Source organism: Pinus tabuliformis, chromosome 7 (assembly GCF_031772625.1).
Source record: "Pinus tabuliformis cultivar Carrire ecotype Pingquan chromosome 7, CPIR1, whole genome shotgun sequence".
Taxonomy (NCBI): domain Eukaryota; kingdom Viridiplantae; phylum Streptophyta; class Pinopsida; order Pinales; family Pinaceae; genus Pinus; species Pinus tabuliformis.
This window is the reverse complement of record NC_142293.1, coordinates 1,404,858,048-1,404,884,266: the sequence shown is the minus strand read 5'-3', so window position 1 is coordinate 1,404,884,266 and position 26,219 is coordinate 1,404,858,048. Positions and strand designations below refer to the sequence as shown.

The 26,219-nt window shown below is 34.4% G+C and overlaps 1 pseudogene; it reads right to left on the bottom strand.

Moving 5' to 3' along the window:
- Nucleotides 1–17,911: 17,911 nt before the first annotated feature.
- On the bottom strand, nucleotides 17,912–18,734 carry LOC149252906 (protein TIFY 10a-like; annotated as a pseudogene).
- Nucleotides 18,735–26,219: the final 7,485 nt, after the last annotated feature.

The window sequence follows — 26,219 nt, the reverse complement described above, 5'->3', positions numbered from 1 at the left end:
ATATATGAATATTTTTTTTTAATTATATATATGTGGAAGTCAAACATATGCATAAATATTTTTTAATTTATCACTATGCTATACAAATAATTAGAAACGAAACTGTGTAGTTTTATCTAGGAATTAGTATTTATGGTTTTAAATATAAAATATAATTATAAATAAAGGGTCAATTTGCTTAAAAAATAAAGAATAAGAAAAAAATAAATACTATAAAGAGTTTATTAAATTAATTTGAAAATGAAATTATTTTTTGAAAATAAATGATTTTTCACAAACAAAGTACTAAGGATATTGGACTTTTTTTTTCATTAGATTTTCAGGAAAGCATTGTTTACAAAGATCATTTCAGTAGGCTCTTCTCTCTCATTTTCACCAGACTTGTTGAGATTGAGGTCTCGATGAAACTATTGAGAACATCTGACATTGATTATTTTCGAGAGACATTATAGTCTTAGCATACTATGAGAAAATAAAAAGATAAACATAGATGATAGCAGCGTATCATGGAGGGGGATTGGGGGGCATTATAGGGGAGCTGTAAAGTAGTCGACATGATAATGCATATGAAAATGTATGTGTTCGACTCGCGTTTCCAGGCTGCGTAGGTGGTTGTTGGTGCAATGTTGGCTACGATGAAGGTTGTCTAGTTGCTGTAGAATTTCATTTTGACTATATTGGATGTTGTTCATATATGCCACAAGCTTTTACAATCCTCATAGTTGTGGTCCTTGAGAATTTCCATATTGATCTCGATATTCCAAAGCTTCACAACCATGGACTCCATGGTGGAAGGAGCCACAATGTGGCCTCGAGAGCGAGCTAGTGATATAATGACAACTTCTTCGGTCTTCCAACTGGCTAAATTATCTGAGGACAAGATGTGGTGTGGCTCAGGCTACTTTACATGAAAAGGGTGCCCTTGCCCTCGATGAGACCAACCTCGTTGGTGGGGCATGTTGAACACGATAGAGCCACCGATTGAAGGGGAGGGCCGGAGGAGAGATCTCACTACACCTTCAATAGCAAGAAAAATAACTGAAACCACAAATCCTCTAATCCAGATGAGAATAGACCAACAACTAGAAGACACAAGCGATGTCATAGGAAGAGCCCGTAAAGACCCAGTCTTAGGGCCTCGGCATGGCACAAACCTTCCACTACTACTTGACCCACATATTATAACACCCTATCCCTAATAAGACAGAGAAAAAACAATAGTAACCCTGAGCCATAACAGGCATCCGGCCCAATAGTACTACGTATTAAAACCCTCAATAGCACCCTCCCACAGACAACAACCAAAGGTAATTCTGAGTAGATAACAAACAACAGGGCGAGGCCAACTATACTCAAATGAACCCCCCTCTTGTGATGACGAGCAATGAAGATTACATGCACATAAAACTTACCCCAAATTACATGTGTGAGCTCCTAAAGCTTGAAGTTCCATAGAGGACTTTTGAAGGTGTGAAGACAAAACAACACCCTGACCTCTCGTGTTCCTGGATCCTAGGGGAAAGTTTGCAAACCATCGCCGACCCAAACCAACTAGCATAGGCATCCACACCGCTACTCAGCCAAGACCATGACACTAGCAAGCTGCCATGGAACTTGACGCATGCACCTTTGCTCTCCTCCTTGCCAAAATTCATTGCCCAAACAACCAAACTGAAAAAACTGACACAACTGATGTTGGGTCCCTATAATACTAGTGATTACATCATTACTATTGTAGTTGTACCCCTTATTAATATTGTTGTGCCTCTATTTCCCCCATATTGTTATTACTGTGCCCCATAGAATCCCTCTATTGTTATTTTTGTGGCTTTATATTATTATGGTTAGGTCGGCTGGGTTATATTGTGACTCCTTAGACTCCTATATATAGAAAGGAGGTTTTGTCATTTGAATCATCGAAGAATTGTTCATTTATGTAATGTAAAGGAGGTTTCCCCCTCGAAGAGGCTGAATTTTAAGGTGTTGATCTATCTTTTCTATCTTTTTCTTGAGTTGGTTTCATAACATTTGGTATCAGAGCTTTGGATTATAGGGTTTTGCTACTCCAAACAGGTCATCGTGGCATTTTCGCTATAATGTTTTTTTGCGACGTTTCAAAAGTTGCAAAAAAAACCCATTTGGGAAGAAATCGCGCTGAACCTCGGGTCCGAATTTCAGAGCTTTTCACTCTATATTTGCGGAGATATGATCTGAGGAAGTTGGTCTTTTTGTAGACTCCTGAATTACATTTTAAATAGGTGACCTAGGGAAAATCGTCATAACTTTCTCTCTTGGGATCGAATTGAAATTTTGTAAGAAGGTACAGAAAGATGATGGACTGTAGTTTCTTGTATGCATTTTTCAGATCCAAAGGTCGAAACAATGACATGTGGCACTTCATATAATTTCTCTCTTCTGGAAAGTTCTATAATCAGGTCATCTTGGGAGATTGGGCATAACAATTTCTTGGAGAATCCAATTTGGATCAGACTGGTGGCATTGAAAAGATGACACAGAGGGCTACCAAGGATTGCAATTTCAGAACTGGATGATCTGAAAGTATAGAGATACATCAGAGGAAATATCGAGCTCCTACAAAGTGAAAAAAAAGGTGTGTAGATTCTTTTAAATTTTTGCTTAAGATTGGTTTGAAAATTTATTTTGAAGGAATTCAAAGGGCTAGTAGAGCATTATTATCGGTAACTGATGCCCCGAGGAAAGAAAATACAAACACCTAGTAAGGAACTTGAAAGCTCTAGCATGACTCATGAAGAAGAAGAAGAAATGCTATATGATATATCAAAATTACAAGAACAAGTGCAACAAGTGTCACTTGCACAAAAAGTAACAGAATCTAAGATGGATGGTTTAAGGAAAGATGTAGAAGCTAAGATGGATGGTTTAAAGAAAGGTGTAGAAGCTAAGATGGATTGTTTAAAGAAAGGCGTAGAAGCTAAGATGGATGGCATGGAAGCTAAGGTGAATGGCATGGACGCTAAAATTGATGGCATGGATGATAAGATGGAAGAATTGAAGATAAATATGAATAAGTTGCTACAAGAAATGGTCTCTAATGGTGAAAGGGTACTAAAGGAAACTCATGATGAGAACAAACGAAATGTTAATCATGATTCCATAGACTCTAATGTTAGATCGAAGACCCACCATATTCCAAAAATCGATATGAGAAAGTTTGATGGCAAGGATCCCGCAACATGGATATTACAGATGGAGCAATTTTTTGATCTCAATAATGTGCAAAACACACAAAAGGTACGTATTATAACTTTATATTTGGAACCAAATCAGTTTGTATGGTATCAATGGCTTTGATTTTGAAAACAATTTATCACTTGGGAAATTTTTACGGAAGAATTGATAGCACATTATGAGGATACAAAAAGCAACACTTTTTTTAGCCAATTGATAAGTCTCAAAAAAAACAGTTCAATAATGGAGCACATTGAGGAGTTCCAAAAATTGAACATAAGGGTAAAAGACATTCCAGAGGAGCATAGGATTGATGTGTTCATAGGGTCTTTAAAGGATAATATCCAACATGATGTTCGCCTTTGGGAACCTGATTCATTAGAGAAGGCATTAAGGTTAGCAAGAAAAATGGAAAGAAAAATTATGGCAACCAGGAAGCATACCCCTCACAACTATAAAGACAGAAGTGTTGTTGCCCCTAGTCTTCCACAACCTATAAGGTTGACACCACAACAATTGGAAGAAAAAAGAGCGAAAGGGCTTTGTTACAGTTGTGATAGCAAATACACTAAAGGTCATAAGTGTGCCGAGAAGAAATTATTCTACATAGATTGTGAAGAGGAAGAAGAAAAGGAGCAAGAAAGGTCAAAAGAAGAGGATATACTCTAGGAACAAAGCCTAGATGAAGAAAAAATGAATCCAACCATATCTTGTAATGCATTGGCGGGAATTACCACTCCTCAAACCATCAAGATAGAAGGACAAATCTAGAAGAAAAAGGTAATAGTGTTGATTGATTCAAGAAGCACCCACAATTTTATTCATTGTAAGGTAGCAAAAGAATTGAATTGCTTCCTATATCCAGCACCAAAGTGTCAAGTGATGATTGCAGATGGAGGAACAATAAATTGCTCTGGAAAGTGCCATAATATCAAGCTATCCATTGGAGAATATGTATTGACTAGCCCAATGCTTTCCATTCCAATGGGAGGTGCTGATGTTGTACTAGGAGTCCAATGGCTACAATCCTTGGGTACAATAGCTTTTAATTTTCAAGAACTTTTCATCAATTTTTTTATGGAAGGAAAGGAAGTTGAATTAAGGGGTATTGCAAGGAAACCAGGAAAGATAATCAACTCTAATGGTATGACAAAGCTTCTAAAAAGGGAACAAAGAGGTGTAATTGCACAATTATGTTCGATAGAGGTTTCCACATCGGAATCATCTATTTCTCTAGATCTCCAAAAAGTCCTAGACAATCATTCCAAGGTATTTGAGACTCCCAAATGTCTCCCACCTATCCGTGATCATGATCATGCTATTCATCTGATTCCAGGAAGTGTTCCTCCAAACATCAGGCCATACAGATATCCCTATGTCCAAAAGAGTGAAATTGAACGTATGGTTGCAGAAATGCTAGAGGTTGGTATAATTCAACCGAGTCAAAGTTCTTTCTCTGCTCTAGTAGTATTGGTGCACAAGAAGGATGGATCATGGCGCATGTGTCTGGATTATAGGGAGCTCAACAAGCTCACTATTAAAGATAAGTTTCCCATTTCTGTCATTGATGAATTACTGGATGAATTGCATGGATCAATTTACTTCACCAAGTTGGATCTTCGTTCAGGATATCATCAAATCAGAATGAAGACTGAAGACATTCTGAAAACATCATTTAGAACTCATGAGGGTCATTATGAATTTTTGGTCATGCCTTTTGGCCTTACCAATGCACCTTCAACATTTCAAGGTTTGATGAATTCAATTTTCAAATCATTCCTTAGAAAATTTGTGTTAGTATTTTTTGATGATATACTAATCTACAACAAGTCTTGGAAGGATCATGTTGAACATGTTGACAGGGTGCTACAACTATTGGAGGAGAAACAACTATATGAAAAAAGATCCAAATGTTTCTTTGGAGTCCAGGAGGTGTAATATTTGGGTCATATTGTATCTCATGAAGGAGTTAAGGTAGACCCTAGAAAAATTAAAGCCATTAAGGAATGGAAAATCCCCACATCCATAAAGAATTTGCGAGGATTTCTCGGGTTGACAGGGTATTATCGCAAGTTTGTTAAGAATTATGGGAGAATAGCAACACCTCTAACAACATTATTGAAGAAAGATGCATTTTCATGGACTCTGGAAGCAACAAAGGTCTTTGAACATCTTAAAGAGGCAATGTGCCAAGCACCGGTCTTAGCTACACCGGACTTCACAAAAACCTTTGTTGTGGAATGTGATGCTTCAGGAAATGGAATTGGTGCTATTCCAATGCAAGTTGAAAGACCCATTGCTTTTGAAAGTCATCCAATCAAGGGAAAGTTTTTACACAAAGCTATTTATGAGAAGGAAATGTTGGCAATACTCAATGCACTTATGAAACGGCGACCCTACCTAATGGGAAGACACTTCAAGGTAAAAATGGATCATGATAGCCTTAAATACCTTTTAGAACAAAGATTATCCTCTGAAGAGGAACAAAAGTGGGTCACAAAGATGTTGGGTTATGACTTTGAAATCATCTACAAAAAAGGGAAGCAAAATGTGGTGGCAGATGCACTCTCAAGAAAAGATGAGGATGTGGAAGCATTGTTGTGTGCCATTTCTATTATCCAACCAGATTGGATAAACAAAGCAAGGGAGGAATGGAAGAATGACGAAGAAGTATGGGAACTTATTCGAAAGTTACAACAAGATTCCAGTACGTCTGATACTTTTAGCTGGCAAAATGATTTGTTATGGTACAAAGATCGCTTATACCTCTGTAAGAATTCCCAACTAAAACAAAAGATTCTTATGGAATTGCACACTTCTCCCTTAGGAGGGCACTCAGGATTTTAAAAACTTACCACAGGGTTAAGAAGGAATTTTTTTGGGATGGCCTTAAATCAGATATTCGAAAGTTTGTGGTGGAATGTTTTGTTTGCCAACAAAATAAAGTTGAAACAATTAAGACACCTGGTCTATTACAACCTTTATCCATTCCAAGCCAACATTGGGAGGAGGTTTCAATGGATTTTATCACAGGTTTACCCAAGTCTGAGGGAAAGAGTGTCATCGTGGTGGTATTTGACAGACTTACCAAGTATGCCCACTTTTGTGCATTATCACATCCATTTAAAGCCAGTACAGTTTCTACTGCATTTATGGAAACAATTCAAAAGCTACATGGAAACCCAAAGATTATTGTAAGTGACAGAGATCCCATTTTCATTGGAAATTTTTGGATAGAATTATTTTCTTGTCTTGGTACTCAGTTAGCTCATAGCTCATCTTATCATCCTCAATCTGATGGGAAAACTGAGATAGTAAACAAATGTTTGGAAGGATATCTTCGTTGCTTTGTATATGATAAACAGACACAATGGGTCAAATGGTTGCCTCTGGCTGAATGGTGGTATAACACTTCCTTCCATACAGCAACAAAAATGACCCCATTTATGGCACTTTATGGGTATCAACCACCATCCATCACATCATATTTAAGAGAAAATTCTAAGGTTCAGGTAGTGGAACATCACATCGAACATCAACAACAAGTCCTCCAACTCTTAAAGGATAACCTTGTGTTGGCACAGAATAGAATGAAACAACAGGCAGATCAACATCGCAACGAAAGAAGTTTCGATGTAGGTGATTGGGTATTCCTACAGCTACAACCATATAAGAAAATGTCCCTCAAGCAAGCTAAGAAGGATAATAAATTATCACCAAAGTATTATGGTCCGTACAAGGTGTTGCAAAAGATTGGTACTATGGCATACAAATTGGAGCTTCCTGCAGCTTCTCGATTGCACCCAGTTTTCCATGTTTCATGTTTAAAGAAGGTTATAGGCGACAAGCTCCCAGTTCAAACAATATTGCCAAAACTTGATGAGGAAGGAAAAATTATATTGGAACCAGAAGCAGTCACAGAAACAAGAACTCGAAAGCTACGAAATCGATCAATTTCGGAGTATCTTATCAAGTGGAAGAACTTATCCGCTGAATATTCCACATGGGAGGATGAGAATTTTATACAGAAGTATCCAGAACTACTCAAGCCTTGAGGACAACACTTTTTTGAAGGAGAGGGGCATGTTGGGTCCCTATAATACTAGTATTTACCCCATTACTATTGTAGTTGTACCCTTTATTAATATTGTTGTGCCCCTATTGCCCCCATATTGTTATTACTGTGCCCCATAGAATCCCTCTATTGTTATTTTTGTGGATTTATATTATTATGGTTAGGTCGGCTAGGTTATATTGTGACTCCTTAGACTCCTATATATAGAAAGGAGGTTTTTTCATTTGAATCATTGAAGAATTGTTTATTTATGTAATGTAAAGGAGGTTGCCCCCTCGAAGGGGCATGTTGGGTCCCTATAATACTAGTATTTACCCCATTACTATTGTAGTTGTACCCTTTATTAATATTGTTGTGCCCCTATTGCCCCCATATTGTTATTACTGTGCCCCATAGAATCCCTCTATTGTTATTTTTGTGGATTTATATTATTATGGTTAGGTCGGCTAGGTTATATTGTGACTCCTTAGACTCCTATATATAGAAAGGAGGTTTTTACATTTGAATCATTGAAGAATTGTTTATTTATGTAATGTAAAGGAGGTTGCCCCCTCGAAGAGGCTGAATTTTAAGGCGTTGATATATCTTTTCTATCTTTTTCTTGAGCTGGTTTCATAACAACTGACTATCTATTTAACTACGAAGTCTACGAGTAGTCTCAGCACTTGCCTGAAGTTAATGTCGGAGCGACACATGATCACGAATTGAATGTGCATGTGGAGGTTGGACGAGCCTCAATAGGCACTCAAATGACAAGTGGTATGATGGAGGGTTACCCCATCGGGGGATACTAGACTATTATTAAGGCTAAAGGAAAAAAAAAACAAAAAAAAACAAATAAACATATTTAAGATGTTAACAAAATAAAATAAAAATAATTTCTTTTTTACAATTTCAATACTTTTTATTTTCTCAAAATTATAAATTAAAATTAATTTTAACTAATATTTATCATCATCATTATAATTGAAATAAATTTTCAATTAAATACATTTATTAATAAATATATAATTATTTTATTATCTATATAAATAATAAAATGTTAAAATAAATACTTCATCACTTTAAAGTCATAAATCAAACTTCATTTTAATAACTAAAACCAACATTTACCCATAGCTACACAATAGAACACTTACAAAATACTAAACAAAACCTGGAAGTCCATACAACATTGATAACTAAGATCAAAATCTACTAAGACCAAAATAGACCCCATAGTCATGAAACATAACAGACACCCTAGCCTATCAAGCAAAATATCACATACAACAAAGCCAATACATAGGCGACAATGACAACAATCCATCTAGGAACATTAAATAACCATTTGAGGGATACAAACATCGTCGAATGGATGAGGACCTCGTTGTCCAAGCCATACACTAATTGCAAATCACGATACTATATTACCAACCATTTGAATCTCTATTTATTCTCGGAGGAAATTGTGGCCAACACTCTCACACTTGAACCTGGAGGGTCAGTGAGATTTCCATTATTAGACTTCCACACAATCTAGCCCTTAACACTTGAACCTGGAGGGTCAGTGATATTTCCATTATTAGACTTCCACACAATCTAGCCCTCGATGTGCACTAGGAGGAAATTGATAATAACATACAATTTCTTACCATTTGTTTGATGTATTTCCGGGTGGAGAAGACAATTTTTTTTTTGCGCATGGTTCATGGACACCTTTGGTCAACGGGTGGCACTACGTCCACTGGAAAAATCTGGGCTGATGCCCCTCAGCCTACTATAAGACCTGTCCCCAAGAGCTTTTAGGAATTGACCCTATGACCTCCCATCTAGCGAGGCCCCGACTTGACCGATTGAGCTAACCCTTGGGGCTTGGTGGAGAAGACATTGTATCTATCTACTTATTTATTCTTAAGAACTAGATCCAACAAAATTTTCATTTTCTTACTGTGAGCAATGTTAGGAAATCATATCGACATATCCTCTAGGAATTCTAAATTAGAATGAGATTGACACTCAATTCCTACTTGATTCTCCAAATTACGGATTTCTTTTCTTGTTAAAAAAAGTGTTAAAGTGAGCAACAATCAAATAAATAAATATATTTTTAATATAAACATAACAAAATATTTACATTGGCTAAACAATTTCTAATATAAATTTGTTATAAAAATTATTGCATTGTATATGGATTAATATTTGTTAAAAATGTGTGCTATATTGTTTTCTTTATTGCAACTTAGTATTATCTTATAAGCCTTCACCAACATATTACTAAGTTAAAAAAAAAAATATCAATCAATGCAAAGTGGTAAAGGGTGATTAGGAGGTCACAACTACAACCTATTACAATTATTGTTTCCTGTCGTCTGACATGGAACTATAGTAATAAATTTTTTATGTAGCATTACTTCTTCTAAGAATTAACCTAAATTTCTTATCAATGTTTTCGTCCCTGTTGTCTATTGACCATCGCGCAAGTTATCAAAATTTCATAGTGATTTCTGAGGACCAGTAAAATTATTCATCATCATATTTGGCCTCTTCCTAAGGCAGAAAGGCTATGACCATGACATCACAAGACTAATATTACACCTGTTTCATTTGTATTTTGTAACTGCAAATTAATGCTAACATTACTTAAGAAGTATTTAATGCTATCCTATTATAGGAAGCATTGATGATAGAACTAGACCATATTGTTATCCATCACTCATCACATACTGAACACAGATATATGGTAAATAAGTTGGGCTCATTTGATAGGGGCCAAATGGTTGTGTGCAAGTTGTTGCAGTGTCTACGCAACAAGATACTTAGGTTGCTAGGGGTTGTTGTTTTAAGTAGCGAGATTGTGTCTACTGTAATTCCTACATCATATAATGCATTGGGGGGAGGATAGTACTATTGGAAAATAGCGTTTGGTGAAAACACGATAGATGCGAAGCATGGTAGGCCTACGTCGAGAGAATAAGAAAATCCATTGTTTGTGGGAGGAACTAAGCTTAGATGCCGAAAGAGCCAGCGGAAGTCCGGTCATTGGAAGTAGAAATTATACTTCACATAGATTAGGTAAGAAACAAATAAATAAAGAACATGTAAATAGAAGACATACAAATCTACTTCAACCATCTCTCTATCTATTCCAATGGGTCCCTGCTATAGGTTGTTTTAGTGCAATAGGTCCATTCCTCTAAACGAGTGACACTGTTAATATTAGGGTCATAAAGTGGTCATATTTTCTTAGCGTTATCACTTGGCACTAAAATCCTATCTTGTAGGCATACTATCTCTCATCGCGTCTTCAAAAGTGCTAGAAGTTGAAAAACAACTGAATAAGGAAGATTGTCAAATAAGTTATGAGGATATGAATGTTTCAGATAATGTTTCTTTTTCCGCTTCTCAAGTTTCAACTTCAGTTTCTGATGGAGTTAATGCAAATGGGTCTTCTACTTATCTATCTTCTAGAATATCGGGAACCATAGTTTCTAATGGAATTGACGCAACTAGGTTTTCTACTTATCTATATCCCGGAACATCAGGCTCTTCTATAGATAGTGGTTCCTATATTTAATTTGTTCATTTTGGATGTCAACTAAGTTTTATAAGCAACGCTACTAGCTTCCAAATCTTTATAGGTTTAATGAGGCACTCAGATAAAATGAAGGATTTCCAGGATTCAATTATGGAATACAATGGGCGAAAAAACATGATAGACAAAAATAGTGATATTTCCCAAAGGGTGAATGTTTAACTTAAAATATGGCCCCTATTCATGGTAGATTCCTACTATAAATAAGATTATATAGTTTGTCTTGTTCCTAAAATAAAAATTTTATATCTGTGTTTTGTTACGCACAACTGTCACCTGTAATGGACCCATGTTAAACTAGGGTCTACCATGTGCTAAGAGGTTTCAAAAATCCTTAGAGGTGACAATCTCCAATTTAGGAGATTGGATTATGTCATTGCACAAAACTAGGAATTGACAATGAGCATCTCAAGGGTCTTTGAAATCTCTTGGTCCATAGCACATGAATGATTAAGACTTAATATGAGTCTGTTTATTGTACATTAGTATTTATATTTTGCATGATTACTTTCTCTCTGAATCTTAAACATTCCTAGTTATGCTCTTTAGACAAGTTGTCATTAAGTTTGTTTCTTCCAAATGTACAAGAAAGGCAACTAATAGAAATGAGTGTATGGTGTAATAACAACAGAGGATGAAGATGTTTGGGTGTTGCATGCCCAGTGCACGCAACACTATCAATTGTTGCTCTTCAAGAACCGATACTCATACAATCAATCAAAACAAATATAGAGATAAATGGTCCTATCTTTCAAATCATCAAAAGATATGGGTAGCTTTCTACTTTCCACAAAAAAAAAGGAGTCTTAGTAGAAAAACACTAATTGTAATAAGTGACATACAATCAATCACAACAAATATAGAGATAAGCGTTCCTATCATTCAAATCATTAAAAAATATGGGTAGCTCTCTACTTTCCACGAAGAAAATGGAGTCTTAGTAGAAAAAGACTAATTGTAATAAGTGACAATCATTATATGAAATTATTTGGAGTATCAATCCACACATGAATGTAGTGATTCTCATGGGAAGTATTCATAATGCATATTATAAATGAAATCTCGTGGTATAAAATACCATTTTGGGGGATTTTCCCCCAAAATGTTGTTTCCATAGCCTGGTGCAATTGAAACAACTCGCATAAATAAGATATAGGTCTACAATCTGGTGGGGGTTAAATTTACCACTCCCTAGTTAGTTATGCTAAGGAAACAACATTATTTCCAAGGTAATGCATTTAGGTTTTCAAACAGAGTCCCCATGCTAATGTAGGCTTCTCATGATATGAAAGGCCAAGTGCAAGCCTTTTCATCTTTGATGGATAGAAACTAGGTACAAGAACTAGAAGACTTTAAAGGAATATAAATAACACAAGAGTTCCTATGCATTTTGATGGATAGACAACTGGTGCAAATACTAGGAAACTTTTGAGGAATAAACCACTTATCACAGTTAAATTCTTGGCAAATTGTAGGTGTTGAATTGTAAAAGATATAAGAGTAAGGAATTTGGTTCCTCTTGAGATAAGAGGGGCTTAACTAGCAAAAAAAAAAAAACAAACAAGTCAAATTACTATATGAGAATTAAAAATATCAAGCTAGATCACGTCCATGCATTGACTAACCTTATTGCAAACCATGTAACTAAACTCAAGTGTATAAGGCAGTAGAGGTACTCATATTACAAGCATATGCCCTGAAATTTGTGGTGCAAAATTGTACGTTATAATACAAATTATTAATTATAAACTATTGAAAAATAATGGAAAAACAAATATTTTCATGAAATTAGAATCTAATACAAATAAACTTGAGACTTGTGATTCACATCTATCTTTCTGCAGTTTATCTTTAGCTAATATTTTAATACCTTGCAAAAATTGTGCCTTCATAAACTGCATTAACAACTTTCTCAATGTTCTAAATTTGTAGAATGATTATTTCAAACATAAAATGATGGAAGTGACATACCAGAAGAAATGAAAATTGCTAAAACTATTGTAAGCGTATCAAATTTCCACATTTATGTTTTGAACATCCATTCTTAATTAACAATTAATTTCTTTTTCTTCCAAGTACTTGAGTTGGTCTAGATGAGCTTCATCGTTAGAACTTCAAATAATTCCACATTTATGTTTCGAACATCCATTCTTAATTAACAATTAATTGCCTTTTCTTCCAAGTACTTGAGTTGGTCTACATGAGCTTCATCGTTAGAACTTCAAATAATTCCACATTTATGTTTCGAACATCCATTCTTAATTAACAATTAATTGCCTTTTCTTCCGAGTACTTGAGTTGGTCTACATGAGCTTCATCGTTAGAACTTCAAATAATTCCACATTTATGTTTCGAACATCCATTCTTATTAACAATTAATGGCCTTTTCTTCCAAGTACTTGAGTTGGTCTACATGAACTTCATCGTTAGAACTTCAAATAAGCCCATTGTATATTTGTTTGTTTTATTAAAAGAGAAATTGCTCATAGGTTGAATCATTATTTTCTTTGTAGAAACCCTTTAATGCTAGATGTTTCATATGCAGAAAAATTCTATCGATCTTTCCATATTATCAGCGCCATTTTCATCACCTTCTTATGTTCATAAAAGATATTTTGAAAAATTCTTTACTAACAAGGACTCCGCTCTCTAGGCACTAAATTATTGTCAACCAAAAATTTATCACTCTTCATAATATATCATTTCACAAAAATCTTCACTAATAAGTGCTCTGGTGTTAGATACTAAATTAATAACAAGCATGGATTTATCACTCTATGTTTAGGACACGAGAGTGCTTTTGTGTTTTGGTTTCTTCCATATTATAAATTTTAAGGGATAATACATTTATTGGATATGATTTTGGATTCTCTGACATGTGTGTATTCTTTGGCTCATTTTTAGGTGCTCTGACATATATGTGTCTTATTTAGATCATTTTTAGGTGTGGTGGGTTCTACGTTAGTAAATTAATGATCACCATGAATTTATCACACTGGACTATAGGCGAGTTAATTGCTCTAGACTTTCTTTGGCTCATTTTTAGGTGCTCTGACATATATGTGTCTTATTTAGATCATTTTTAGGTGTGGTGGGTTCTACGGTAGTAAATTAATGATCACCATGAATTTAGCACACTGGACTATAGGCGAGTTAATTACTCTAGACTTAAACCACCAGAAGGCTTTTCTATCTATGATTCTTCCACATTTTCATTGTATGAACTTCTTGTCCTTCATTGGCTAGTTGTTTGAATGACTAGCTAGGAAATTAGAAACAAGTTATGCAAAATTTAAGTCAATTCAACTGTAGATCTTTTTACATACATGTAATTTCATGTTGTTCACATTTTGAATTCTTTTATTTAAAGTTGTATTCATGCTATTGTTTTAATTTCTGTATTTATGGCATGGAAAACCATTTAGTGATTCTATTTTTAAATCTTAAATCTTTTTTATGCATAATGGATTCTTGTGCAATTATTTTCATTGACATGAAGGCAGATGTCGATAATTCTCATTGTCCTTTTTTTTTTCATTCTTTGGATTACAATTTGACAAAGATAGGCCTTTGTTAAGATGTAATTGTTTTTTCTCATATTTTGAGGTAAGAAATGAGTTATGGGGTTAAATATTCATATATATGCTACTGCATATCTCAACCTCAGAGAATCCATCAGGAAAACTAGAGAAAAGACATTCAAGTTGGAGTTACCGACATAGTAGACATAATTATACAATGGATAAAGCATCGATTACTTTCAATTAAATTACACGATTCGGTTCAGTACTAGTGAGCGTAAATGAGATAATATTCTAAGGGGCTACAAAGCATTACTGTGCATTGGGGGATTTCCTAATAGAACCTATGGTATGAGTGCAGTCTAAACTATGACCAAATCAAGGCCAAAAATTTCCTCTAAATTACAATATTTACATAAAAAAGAGTGCAAGTGTGCTTTCACGATATTTACATAAAAATGAGTGGAAGTATGATTTCATTGATTTCATGGATATTTCCTATCAATTACAATATTTGCATCCAGAAAGAGTGAAAGTGTGCCAAGTGCCATGCTCCAAGTGCATTGAATAGTTTGGTGCTATGTATGACCATTGTTTAGGTATAACCTTTTTGTGATACAATCTTATAGTTGATGTATTTCTCAATTAACATGAGTTATTAGGAAAATAATGCATGCCATCCTAGAAATGATGGAAATAGGTAGTATATCTCCCATAACCTCTCACTCAGGAGATGATTTTGATAGCAGTAGCACTGTGAAATTCAAATCACGTTATATCTCTTGGTGATCTGAAGTGTAATTACATTCTCCCCCTAGTGAATATTGTGTTGCGTTATGAATGGAGAAAAATTCCTTGTGTGTGCACGTACACACACTACAACAATGTAGCGATTTATGCACATGTGCAAGTTGTGTTACCTCTTTATGCTTTGAAATCTTAAGCCATTGTTACTAATATCCACATACCGTAATATGACCATACGAATGAAGCTAAGTAATATTTTCTAATCATGCCTCACAAAATGAAGTACCTCACGCTTAGTTTTCCAACACATTTCTACCATTAGAAGCAAAAATAAAAACTTTCTCAAATCCAAACCCTGCCATCCTTACCTTTGTTAATAAATTAATCATAGGCCCATGCTTTAGTACAACCTCCCAATTACGCATAGATATTAAAATATTTGAACTACCAATAACCAATCTATTTTCCTCCTTAAGTTGTTGATAAAAAATTTCCCTTGAATTAGAAGTGGCGATTAGGGGTCACCATCTTGGTGGGTAGTGTCCTACCTAAATCTATAAGAGAAACACCTTCCTAAGTTTTCTAGTAGTTAGAGTCTCCCTAATAAGTTCCCAGTTGTGTACCAAACTTGGCCTTATTAATTTCTACCATGACATAATAATTGAGTTGGTACTCAGGCAATGTTGGCTAGGCCACTGAAGGCAGGAACGTACTTCCCCGCAATCCCCCTTATTTTTTATTAATTTAGGATAAATATGATGGTGAGATTGAACAAGATAATATGAAAAACATTTGTTTTTTCTACTAAGTAGTTGTAACTCTAGGTTAATATGAAAAATGTTATGTTTTGTACACTATGTTTTTTTATGTTATAGTTATCTTAAGTGATCCTTTTAATGTGGTAATATATCTATATACACATATATAATTATTTTTTCATATTATATATATATATATATATATATATATATATATATATATATATATATATATAGATATATAATATGAAAAAAGAATTATATATGTGTATATAGACACACACATATCAGCATAGATTCGTCATAACTACGGATCTATCAAGATTGAAAGGGATAAAATATTTCTAGGTGCAAACCTCTTTTAAAGAGCTAAATTTGAGAGAAAGTATTCACACAGTGAGAATTCATCATTTTCAACTCTTAACTCTTGATAGATCTATGGTTAAGATAGACTTACACTAATTCCCTCTCTCTCTCTCTATATGTGTGTGTGTGTGTGTGTGTGTGTTGATAATGGAATGAACTACACATCTCATTCATTCTGAACAACATACTAATAAATGTTTTTAAGCAAAATTATTGTATTTTAAATTTCTTTATATAATATATAAATAATTGACGTTAAAACATTTTACTCAATATTGGCATTAAAATCAGGGAAAATTTTAAGGATGGACATTTATCTAAAAGTTTAGAAACCTTGGAAAATCTTATTAGTCCCTAATATGAAAACTATAAAATGTTTAGCAACATTTTTGTGAAAATAGTCAACTTTATAAGGATTTTATATAGTCTATATAATTTTTTTGTGATTTTTAAGGTAAAATAATTTTATACTATAAAATTTGGGCAAATCATTTTAAAAAAATGGAAATTAGTGAAACTTTTTTTTTGGAAAAAACATGAAATATTAGCCCCTAAAATTTTCCATGATTAATATATTTTATTCATAACTATTATATATGTTGTTTTTTTGTTTTATTTTTCTTATTCTTTTAAATTATCTAGGTGATAGTTGTTTTGGATTAACGCTTCCATTTTTTTTTGTAAATTGACACATTTAATATTTCAATAAAAAAATAGTACATCCAAATTATATCCATATCCCTTGACTTTCTTGGAAAAAATTAAGAATAAAAAGATAAATATATCCTCTATAAAACAAAGAATCCAGAGAATACTTGACTTCAGTATTCTATCCAACGTTTAGAGAGCTATATGTAATTGAACTTCAGACAACATTCTCCAGATAACAAAAATCTAGTGGCCAAAATAAAATATATGAGAGTTCATAATCATGGACCATCCACACTTTTGAATAAAAACATCGATTATACCAAGTTTCATGCATCCACAAGTAAAAGGCATCCACAATTTCAACCTTACTGTTAGCCTCTCTCATAAAACAATAATAAATCCAAAAATAAATAAATTAATTAAATATTCCAATTTAGGAATTTGTGCCTAACTCTTGGGTTGTTCCTCTAAGATAGGAGTTAGTTTAGGTAACTGATATATTGGTGTGTGTCTGGTGAGAAATTATCTCAACCAAAAGTGTCTGAGATAGCACGCACTATCTTGAGAACACTATTTCTCATCTATTTATTTGTAACACTATATTCAATTATGGTAATGAATGTGTAATGAGAGAGAAGCATGAGGCAGAAGCCTTTTTCCGCCAATATTTTGTCTCTGATTTTTATGTGTATTTTTCTGTAATTAGTTGGAGTTTCTTTCTTTTTTCAATATGTGGTATCACAGCTCATGGTTCACTCTTTGGGATTAAGAGAGTGAGAAGCGTTATTTGCAGTTGTGTTCGTCCCCATTTCTGTCTCAGCAAAGGAAGGGACAGTGAGTTGCCTTATCACGGTGTACTCGGGATTTCCGATACAGAAAACGCGTGGGTTGCAAGTTCCTTGAAGCTTCCCTCGCAGTCAGTTGAAAGTTGATAGAAGCAGTCCGGGTGAAAGTAAAATACAGCATTGTCACATTATGCATTTAAAATTCATTAGCATTGACCGAACGTTTAAAAATTTTGTGATGAACAAGCCAAAGTGAGCGTGATCTGGTTATCTGATTCCTCCTCTACTTTAGATGGTAATGGCGTGGTTGTCATCTTGGTGTAAGGAGCCACGCTGTTGAATCTCTCTGTCTGCTTTTGGAGAAAGCGTTGCAGAGATAATTTCCTCACTATTTCCAGGCCTACTGACGATCTTTGAGCTTGAATTTCATTGACAGAGTTCGATCCAGGCTTGGAAGATAGCGGTTTCGATATCTGTTCGATTTTACTGCCGGAAATTGTGGATGTTCTTGTATTGCTCGAGCTATTGGCGCTGCAAAGCCTCATAATTTCTTCAACCTTCTCAGCCGGCACATCGTAAACATTTAACGCTCCGTTATAAAAAATAGAGAGTGGAGCTGTGACCTGTTGCCCTAGAGCTTTTGCCGAAACAGATCTACTCGAATCTGGGTCATTTTGGCCAATCGCCAAAGGCAAGGTTATTTTATTTTCTGTAACACTAGGTTTTGAACCGAAACTGGAACCGGTGCAGGTGCTTATGGGAAACAAGTTCAACATTTCAGTGTGACTTGATGACTCAGATCTTCCGTTAAAGCCCTCGGCCTGAAGATTGACATGAGTTAAATTGACATTCGTGTACTATGAAATCCCAATCGACGAGAGCGCCTTTTGAATCATCTGCGGTTTTATCCGCAACATGTCTTGCATGAGTTTCAACTTTTGTAGCTGTTTTTCAGAGACGAATTCCAAACTATTACTGTTTTTTGCCACAGACGCGTTATGAACGCCCAGAAACTTCAGATCAACAGATGTAGTTGGCGACATTGTTTCAAATTCAATTATTCCGATAAATCCAGAGAATTTCCCTTGCAATATGCCTTTCCTTCAATAAGGTGAATTTTGTTTTGTAATATTTTGGAGTCATAAGTGTTTTGTATTTGGAGAGAGAAGTGAATATTTTTATTTCTAGAAGGTTGAGTCAATTTTTGAAAGCATTTGCTTCCAAAATTTGCCAGTGTCAGATTCACATTGTTTGAGAAAGCTTCAATAGCAATGTTGTGAAGCTGAGCAATTATGTACTCCAAAGTTTAATAAAGACATAATTTTTTTGGTGTTGATGTGTCCTAGATCCGCCCGAAATTGAATAAGGGGATCTTAGGTACACCATGTGTATTTGTGATGGCGAGTGTTTTTATGGCTTCATGTTGTTTCTTATGATTTGTGTCTAGTTTTGACACATAAATGATCTCATTTAACACGCATAAAGTTCAATGCAAGCAAGCACAACACTTGTAACAAATTAGCTGCAAGGAAGGTTAATTAAGCTCAACACATGCATTTGCGTCACTACAACAAATAATCAAAGTTTTCAACATCGACATTCTACTTCAACAACGAAATTCATTCAATACAATCAAGTTCATGAATCTGCAGACTCCAGCATTTCAAAGCAAGGTCTACATCACTACATTCAAGTTAATGAATCTGTAAACTTCAACGTTTCAGCGCACAGTCTACATCAACATTGTTGAACTTGTAATCAAACTGAAATCACATTGAATTGTAAGGGTGCATTCTCGATTGAAACTGACACCCAAGTCTTGAATTGAGTCATTGTAGTGAATCATTGAAATCATTGTAAGCTTTTTTGGGTGCATTTTCGACAGTGTTCGACACCCTTCCTTTAAAGCACAATCAAGTGAGTCCATGAGTTTTAACTCCTTGAAACAACCATCACAGCAACCAAAACAAGTTCAACTCTAACACCAATCAAGCAAGTTAAGATCAACATCAAGCGAGCGTAGCTATTCCTTCAAGTGAGTGTGAAGTCATCAAGCGAGGCAAGTGAGAATTTATGCAAACACGATCATCATCAAGCGAGCGTGAATTCCATAGTTCAAGCAAGAAAGTTCTACAACTCTATCAAGTGTTCTCAGCAAGTACAATAAGCAACAAATCAAGCGAGCGTGCCATTCAAGTCCCATAGCAAGCGAGCCTGTCATTCAAATAACAAAATCAAGAGACACAGTTCAAAGCATGACATCTACGACAAGAGAGCCTAATTTCAAGTGAGCAAGTTCAGATGGCGCAACATATTAAATTGTTAAATATTCTTCATAGTTTGATCATCTCCAGTGATGAAGACATGGTGCACATCAGCAAAGAAACTCTTACTGATCTTTCACGGCATCTACAACAAACACATGAAACCATTGAATTTCTTCAACTAGAGTCGCAACTACAAAGAGATGAGCTGCAACAAAAGAGTGCTTCTTCCAAGTCATTCAACCATACAGATGAAGATAAAGATGTTGATTCCAAATCACTCATCCATACAACTTCAAGCGTCGAAGTTGTTCATGATCTAATTCAAATTTCTTCCAAACCCATCATCAAGCCCTGGGAAGAAATTCAAAATAACAAGAATCAAAGAGGCTTAGGATATGTCTCTGATGACACCAACTTACATATCCCAGATTATTCCAAGCCAATTAAGTTTGTGAGTGCAGGATTTCTTGAACAACACACCTCAGTAGGTTCTGAGAAAGTTGCAGACAAACAGAATTGCACGCAACCTGAAGTTGAAGTCCAATCGAAATGTTCTCATTGTCAAAGAACCAATCATATGGAAGATCAGTGTTTTGATCTCCATCCTTGTCGCCATTGTGGCAAGCCCAACCATTCCTCAGAAAAATGTCGCAACCAACAAAAATCAGCCAGATTGAAGATACATTATGAATGGATCGATCCTTGGGAATGGTCATCCACAGTCAAACGATTATCTCAGTTCTACAACCGACTACAATCACACATAGTGCAGCCAGCAGTGAACCGATGATGGTACTCTCATGCAGTTGAATGAGGCAGTACGACAGTGAAACTCTCCTACACCTGAAGGGGGGGAGTTCAAATATATTTTGGAGAAGATTGTCTCTCCTTTCAGCTGACAAAGGGGGGAAAATGTCAATGAAATTGACAAGTGCTTGTCAGACTGAAAGTCTCGACAACATCAGCGAAGTAACCAGTGTGCATCTTCATCAGCTAGTGGGCATTTGTCATCAGCAGTGAGCATCAGCAAATTCGCTAGTGGGCGATCGACAACCAAAGCAGCAGTGAGCAGCTTTGATCATAGTAAAAACAACATTGAGTTGTTTTTCGACATCTTCAGGCAGTGGGCAATCATCATCAGCAAATACGCCAGTGGGTGTTCATCAAATTGTGTCAGTGGACACCGGATGATGTTTTCAAACAAATGACAGTTGGATCCTTTTGCGGTTTGGCACGTGATGGAGTTGTCAAGCAACATTCAGAGATGAATTAGGCATGCAGCTGATTCATGTTCTCTTCAGATTTGACTTTTTTCCAGCATCCATTTTTGGCAGTTTTTTTTTTCAGGCAATGTTTTTGAGGATCAACATGAGAACTTGGAAGATGGTTCCTCATTCTTATTTTGGATTTATCATTGAAGGGGGGAATGTTAGCCTCTCTCATAAAACAATAATAAATCCAAAAATAAATAAATTAATTAAATATTCCAAGTTAGGAATTTGTGCCTAACTCTTGGGTTGTTGCTCTAAGATAGGAGTTAGTTTAGGTAACTCCTATATTGGTGTGTGTCTGGTGAGAAATTATCTCAACCAAAGGAGAAATTATCTCAACCAAAAGTGTCTAAGATAGCACGCACTATCTTGAGAACACTATTTCTCATCTATTTATTTGTAACACTATATTCAATTATGGTAATGAATGTGTAATGAGAGAGAAGCATGAGGCTGAAGCCTTTTTCCGCCAATATTTTGTCTCTGATTTTTATGTGTATTTTTCTGTAATCTGTTGGAGTTTATTTCTTTTTTCAATACTTACGACACCATTAACATAAAACATAAGATAAACGTTGAACATTGTAGCATTGACGAGAATCATAGTATCCAATTCCAATGACCAACAGCCAACAAAAAACCTCAAGTTGATTTTCTAAAATAAATTTCCAACCAATGTCTTATATAAACAACAAGCCTTTTCACAAACATGTTGATACCATCTATCGAGAATTTACCACATACCATTGCTCGCACTAGAGTGGTTAGAAAGAAAAAGGAAACCATAATCTAGGAGTTTGAAAGTTGGTGTGTAATTCATTTTCACATCTTGTAAGTGACGAAATAAAACACATTAGGATTCCACATGTTTCTTCACTGAAGATGAAGAAGATAGAGAATATCCTTGAAATAATTTTGAAAAAAAGAAAACAAAGACTTGTATAACAGCTACAAGTCTTGGTATAAATAATAAATTGTAGGATCTAGAGTGCTATCGATTGGTGGATCCATGCGGTCAGGGGGATCTGTGAGGTCTCCTTAAGCAGAGTCTGAGACCAAAAAACCTTCAACCCTACTAAGACAAGAGCCAATATCTTCAAGGCAGAATTTATGATTCCTTAACATACGCTTAATATCCTCCAACCCAAATAAAGCATTTTTGTTTTCTACTTTCCCTAAAGATTAAGTGTGCCAATGTGTCCATTCGTTGATACATGGACAAGGATTGCAATAAATGAAGTTTCTTCTTCTGAAAAAAATCCCGGATTCAGAACCCATTTGAAACCATCTTCAACAATATCTAAATCAGAATAATAGGGGTAGTCCCTTGATTCCTTTGATTCGAACATCATAATCTCTCTCCACACTTCAATGGGGACGATATCAAAAATAGTTTCCATGGAGTCATAGGAAAAAGTTCGAGTTTGTTTAAACCTAACATTGCCTACTCATCCTATTCTACTTGTGATTCTCTATCATGGGGGAATAATTGCAAAAGAAAAGAAACAATGTAGACATTCATTGATGAAACCATGACCAAAATAGTAGTCAAAAGGATGAACTACTGCCCCTTTAATCCCATACTAAAAAATTGCCAAGTCATCCTCTAAGTTGCAAACCAGAGGAACAATTTAAAGAAAGGTTTTGGAACCCGCTGCACTTTAATGACATAAGACAATTAACAGACCAGGTCAAAACAAAAACCAAATTTTGACCATCTTAGATATTCAGACTATCCCTAAAAACACTTAGACTATTTTCATTCAAAGGAATTGACACTAGGAACTGGGTAAAGGCTAGACTATACTAAACTCTTGTGATCTGAATTAGGAAATTGATATCCTCAGTCACAGACCTACAATATACCAACAGAGAAAACAACAAAATTCTACATGCAACCTTAAATATGTGTTAGGTCTCAATAACTAGGAGTGTAGTTCCCTTAGTCTCAAAAACATAATGAGATGTAACCAAGATACTAGCAGCCAAAAGAAATAACTATACGAGGGTAAGAAATACCTTCAGAATTTCTATCCAAAAAGGAAGAATTTGAATGGATGGCTACCAAATTGATGATAGGTCCAACCTATGCCACATAAAAATATATAAAAAGCATCGAATACAAAAAATATTTAGTCTGGGTGAGAGTGACCAAAATACTAGACTCACACTAATAAGATAGACCTCACCTACATGCCAACAGAAAACCAAAGGACTTGATATCAAAGGAACACATGTGAATGAGGATGAGGAACTACCCTCACCTCCATTCTTGTTATGCACGTACCTTTGCCACCTTAGTGCTTTACCTCTGCATTTATAACGATGTGATAGTAGGTATCCACTCCAAGGTTTAACACTAGTTTGATGGCATGCCATGCTAAGAAGATGAAAGGTTTAGTGGGAAGAAGATTTTGAATAGAGTCCCAATCCCTGCAGTGTATGCACACCCATCAAGAAGCACTTCCAAAATTTCAATTTAGTTATCAATATCTATTAGGTGGATGGGAGGGATTTAACCTCCATGAAATATTATATAATATTTTTGGTGGTAGTCCCAAATTAAGCACTTCCAAAATTTCAATTTAGTTATCAATATATATTAGGTGGATAGGAGGGATTTAACCTCCATGACATATTATATAATAGTCTTGGTAGTAGTCACAAATTAAAGATTCAGATTTATATAGAAAATAGTCATAATCTTATTTTTAATTAAATTGATTATTTATCTTCCAAATTCCAAACTACAAAATAAAAGTTTATATAAATTAGAGCAAATATCTGTAGAAGCAATATCAAAGCTTATAATAATAAAGACAATTTCGCAATATTACAATGGATAATTGAGGTCATTTATAAAACATGGAGGTAGGGATATCAAAAAGGTGTATAATATGTGTTCAAGGAAATGGCATCATTATAGGAGTAATAATCAAGAGCAATGTGTATGGATGGTTTGTAATATCTCGTAATTTATAAGACATGGAGGTAGGGACATCAAAAAGGTGTATAAAACGTGTTCAAATAAATGGGCATCATTATAGGAGTAATCATCAAGAAAAATGTGTATGGATTATTCGTAATATCTTAGCTTTCTATGGATTGCTTGTAATAGTTAAATTTTCATATGTACAAATACTTTAGCTATTGTAATAAGTAATAATTTTCAAAGTATTTTGTTTTTATAAAAGTGAAAAGAAATTAGAGCATATTAAATATATTATATGGTAAGAGGAGTAGAACAATGTTGATCTCAAAGTTTAATTGAGATTCAATTAAATGTAGAGTATTTGAAATATCAAGGTTTAAAATATTTTCCAAATATCTATGTTGTCTTATTTAATTTATTTAATAATTAATTGAACAAAACAAACCCTTCAATAGATATATTAAATGTAATAATAACTAAAATTCATAAGAAACCAGGCCTACCAATGCAACATATATTAAAAGGGGTAAAAACAAAGTTTTGACTTAATATTTATTATTTACGAAATATTGATAATTTTTTAATTTTTATATATATATATATATATATATATATATATATATATATAAAATACTTTACTTTATAGTTTTCAATAAAATTTGACTTACGTAAACAATCTAAACATTTTAGATAAATAGATATAATATCCCATTTAAGTAATCAAAAAGTAAGGCATACAAAATGCATAAGGACAATATTCTTATTATGAATAATGGTCTCACATTAGAAGAATACTTGAATTTTCCATGTTTACATATTATTGGAAGGGATTCTGAATGTTAGTATAGGCTCTATCATGTTTTAAGAAGATTCGCCATCCATCAAACCCTTCATAGGAATCATTCCATTCCCTATGAGGAATCCTATGGAATATTGCACCAAAGTCTGACATGATACACTATAGGATTGAGTAGATAAACTAGTGTCAGATAAATACTTGTCCAGTTTCTCCCCGTCCTATTTATTAATACATAACCACAATAACATTATCTTATTTTTCATTTCCTCTATAAAAGGAAAATCCTTCTTTATAAATTCTTTTTAGTTACATTTCTAATACATCATATAGTTTCTTCTTTGCCGTAAACAATCACCCTTGGAACTTACTTTACATAAATTTCATTGCCTTTCTTTTATCTAGAATGACTTTGTATATACAATATGAAAAAAATATAAAGGTTATGGTCACCTTGTTTCATACTCAAGAACCATCCGTTAATTGTTTTAATTTCTTAAGATTATTTCCAAAGATCCATTGATATTTATTACCAAATTTTCTTAAGAATGACATATAAATGAACATATTTATACATTGGTCCTTCAAAATATATTGATTTTAAATGGATACTAGTTTCTTCAATGTATTAATATTATTTAAATTGTTGACCAATTTTGTTCCTTTCTTCTTCTATGTAGAAAGTTTTCTTCTGAGTTTTGTAATATGGCCCAATAAGATGGACCAATAGCTTTCACTTGTAAACTGAATTTATCTTCGTCATTTGTTAATGGGATTTTAAATATAATAATTTGTAAGCCATTATAGATATTTTGCAATAGATTTATTAAAATATATTAGAAAATTTAAAATCCATACCGTAAGTATTTATTTCTATTTAGATTAATTATTGTTTATTGCGTATGCATAAAAATATAATTATGAAAAAATATAGAGAACAAATACAACAATCACTCACACACCACCAAATCACAAAACATGACCTAGGATACCTTTCCAAGATAAAACCCAACTAGAAGGTGTGGTCACTTTGCTCTCTCTTTATATGAATGTAAATGGATGCAAGTATAAAGGACTGAGACCTATGGCTTGTAGGCTGCTACAACGCACAAATCCTCTGTATTTTCTTTCTCTATCCACTCTCAACGACATTTATCATTTATGGAAAAAATGACCTCGAATAGAATGAAAATAATTTTCCTCCTAGTGGCTTAGTTATAACATTTCCCAATAGCCTACTACTGGTTCAATTTGACTCCTTCAACT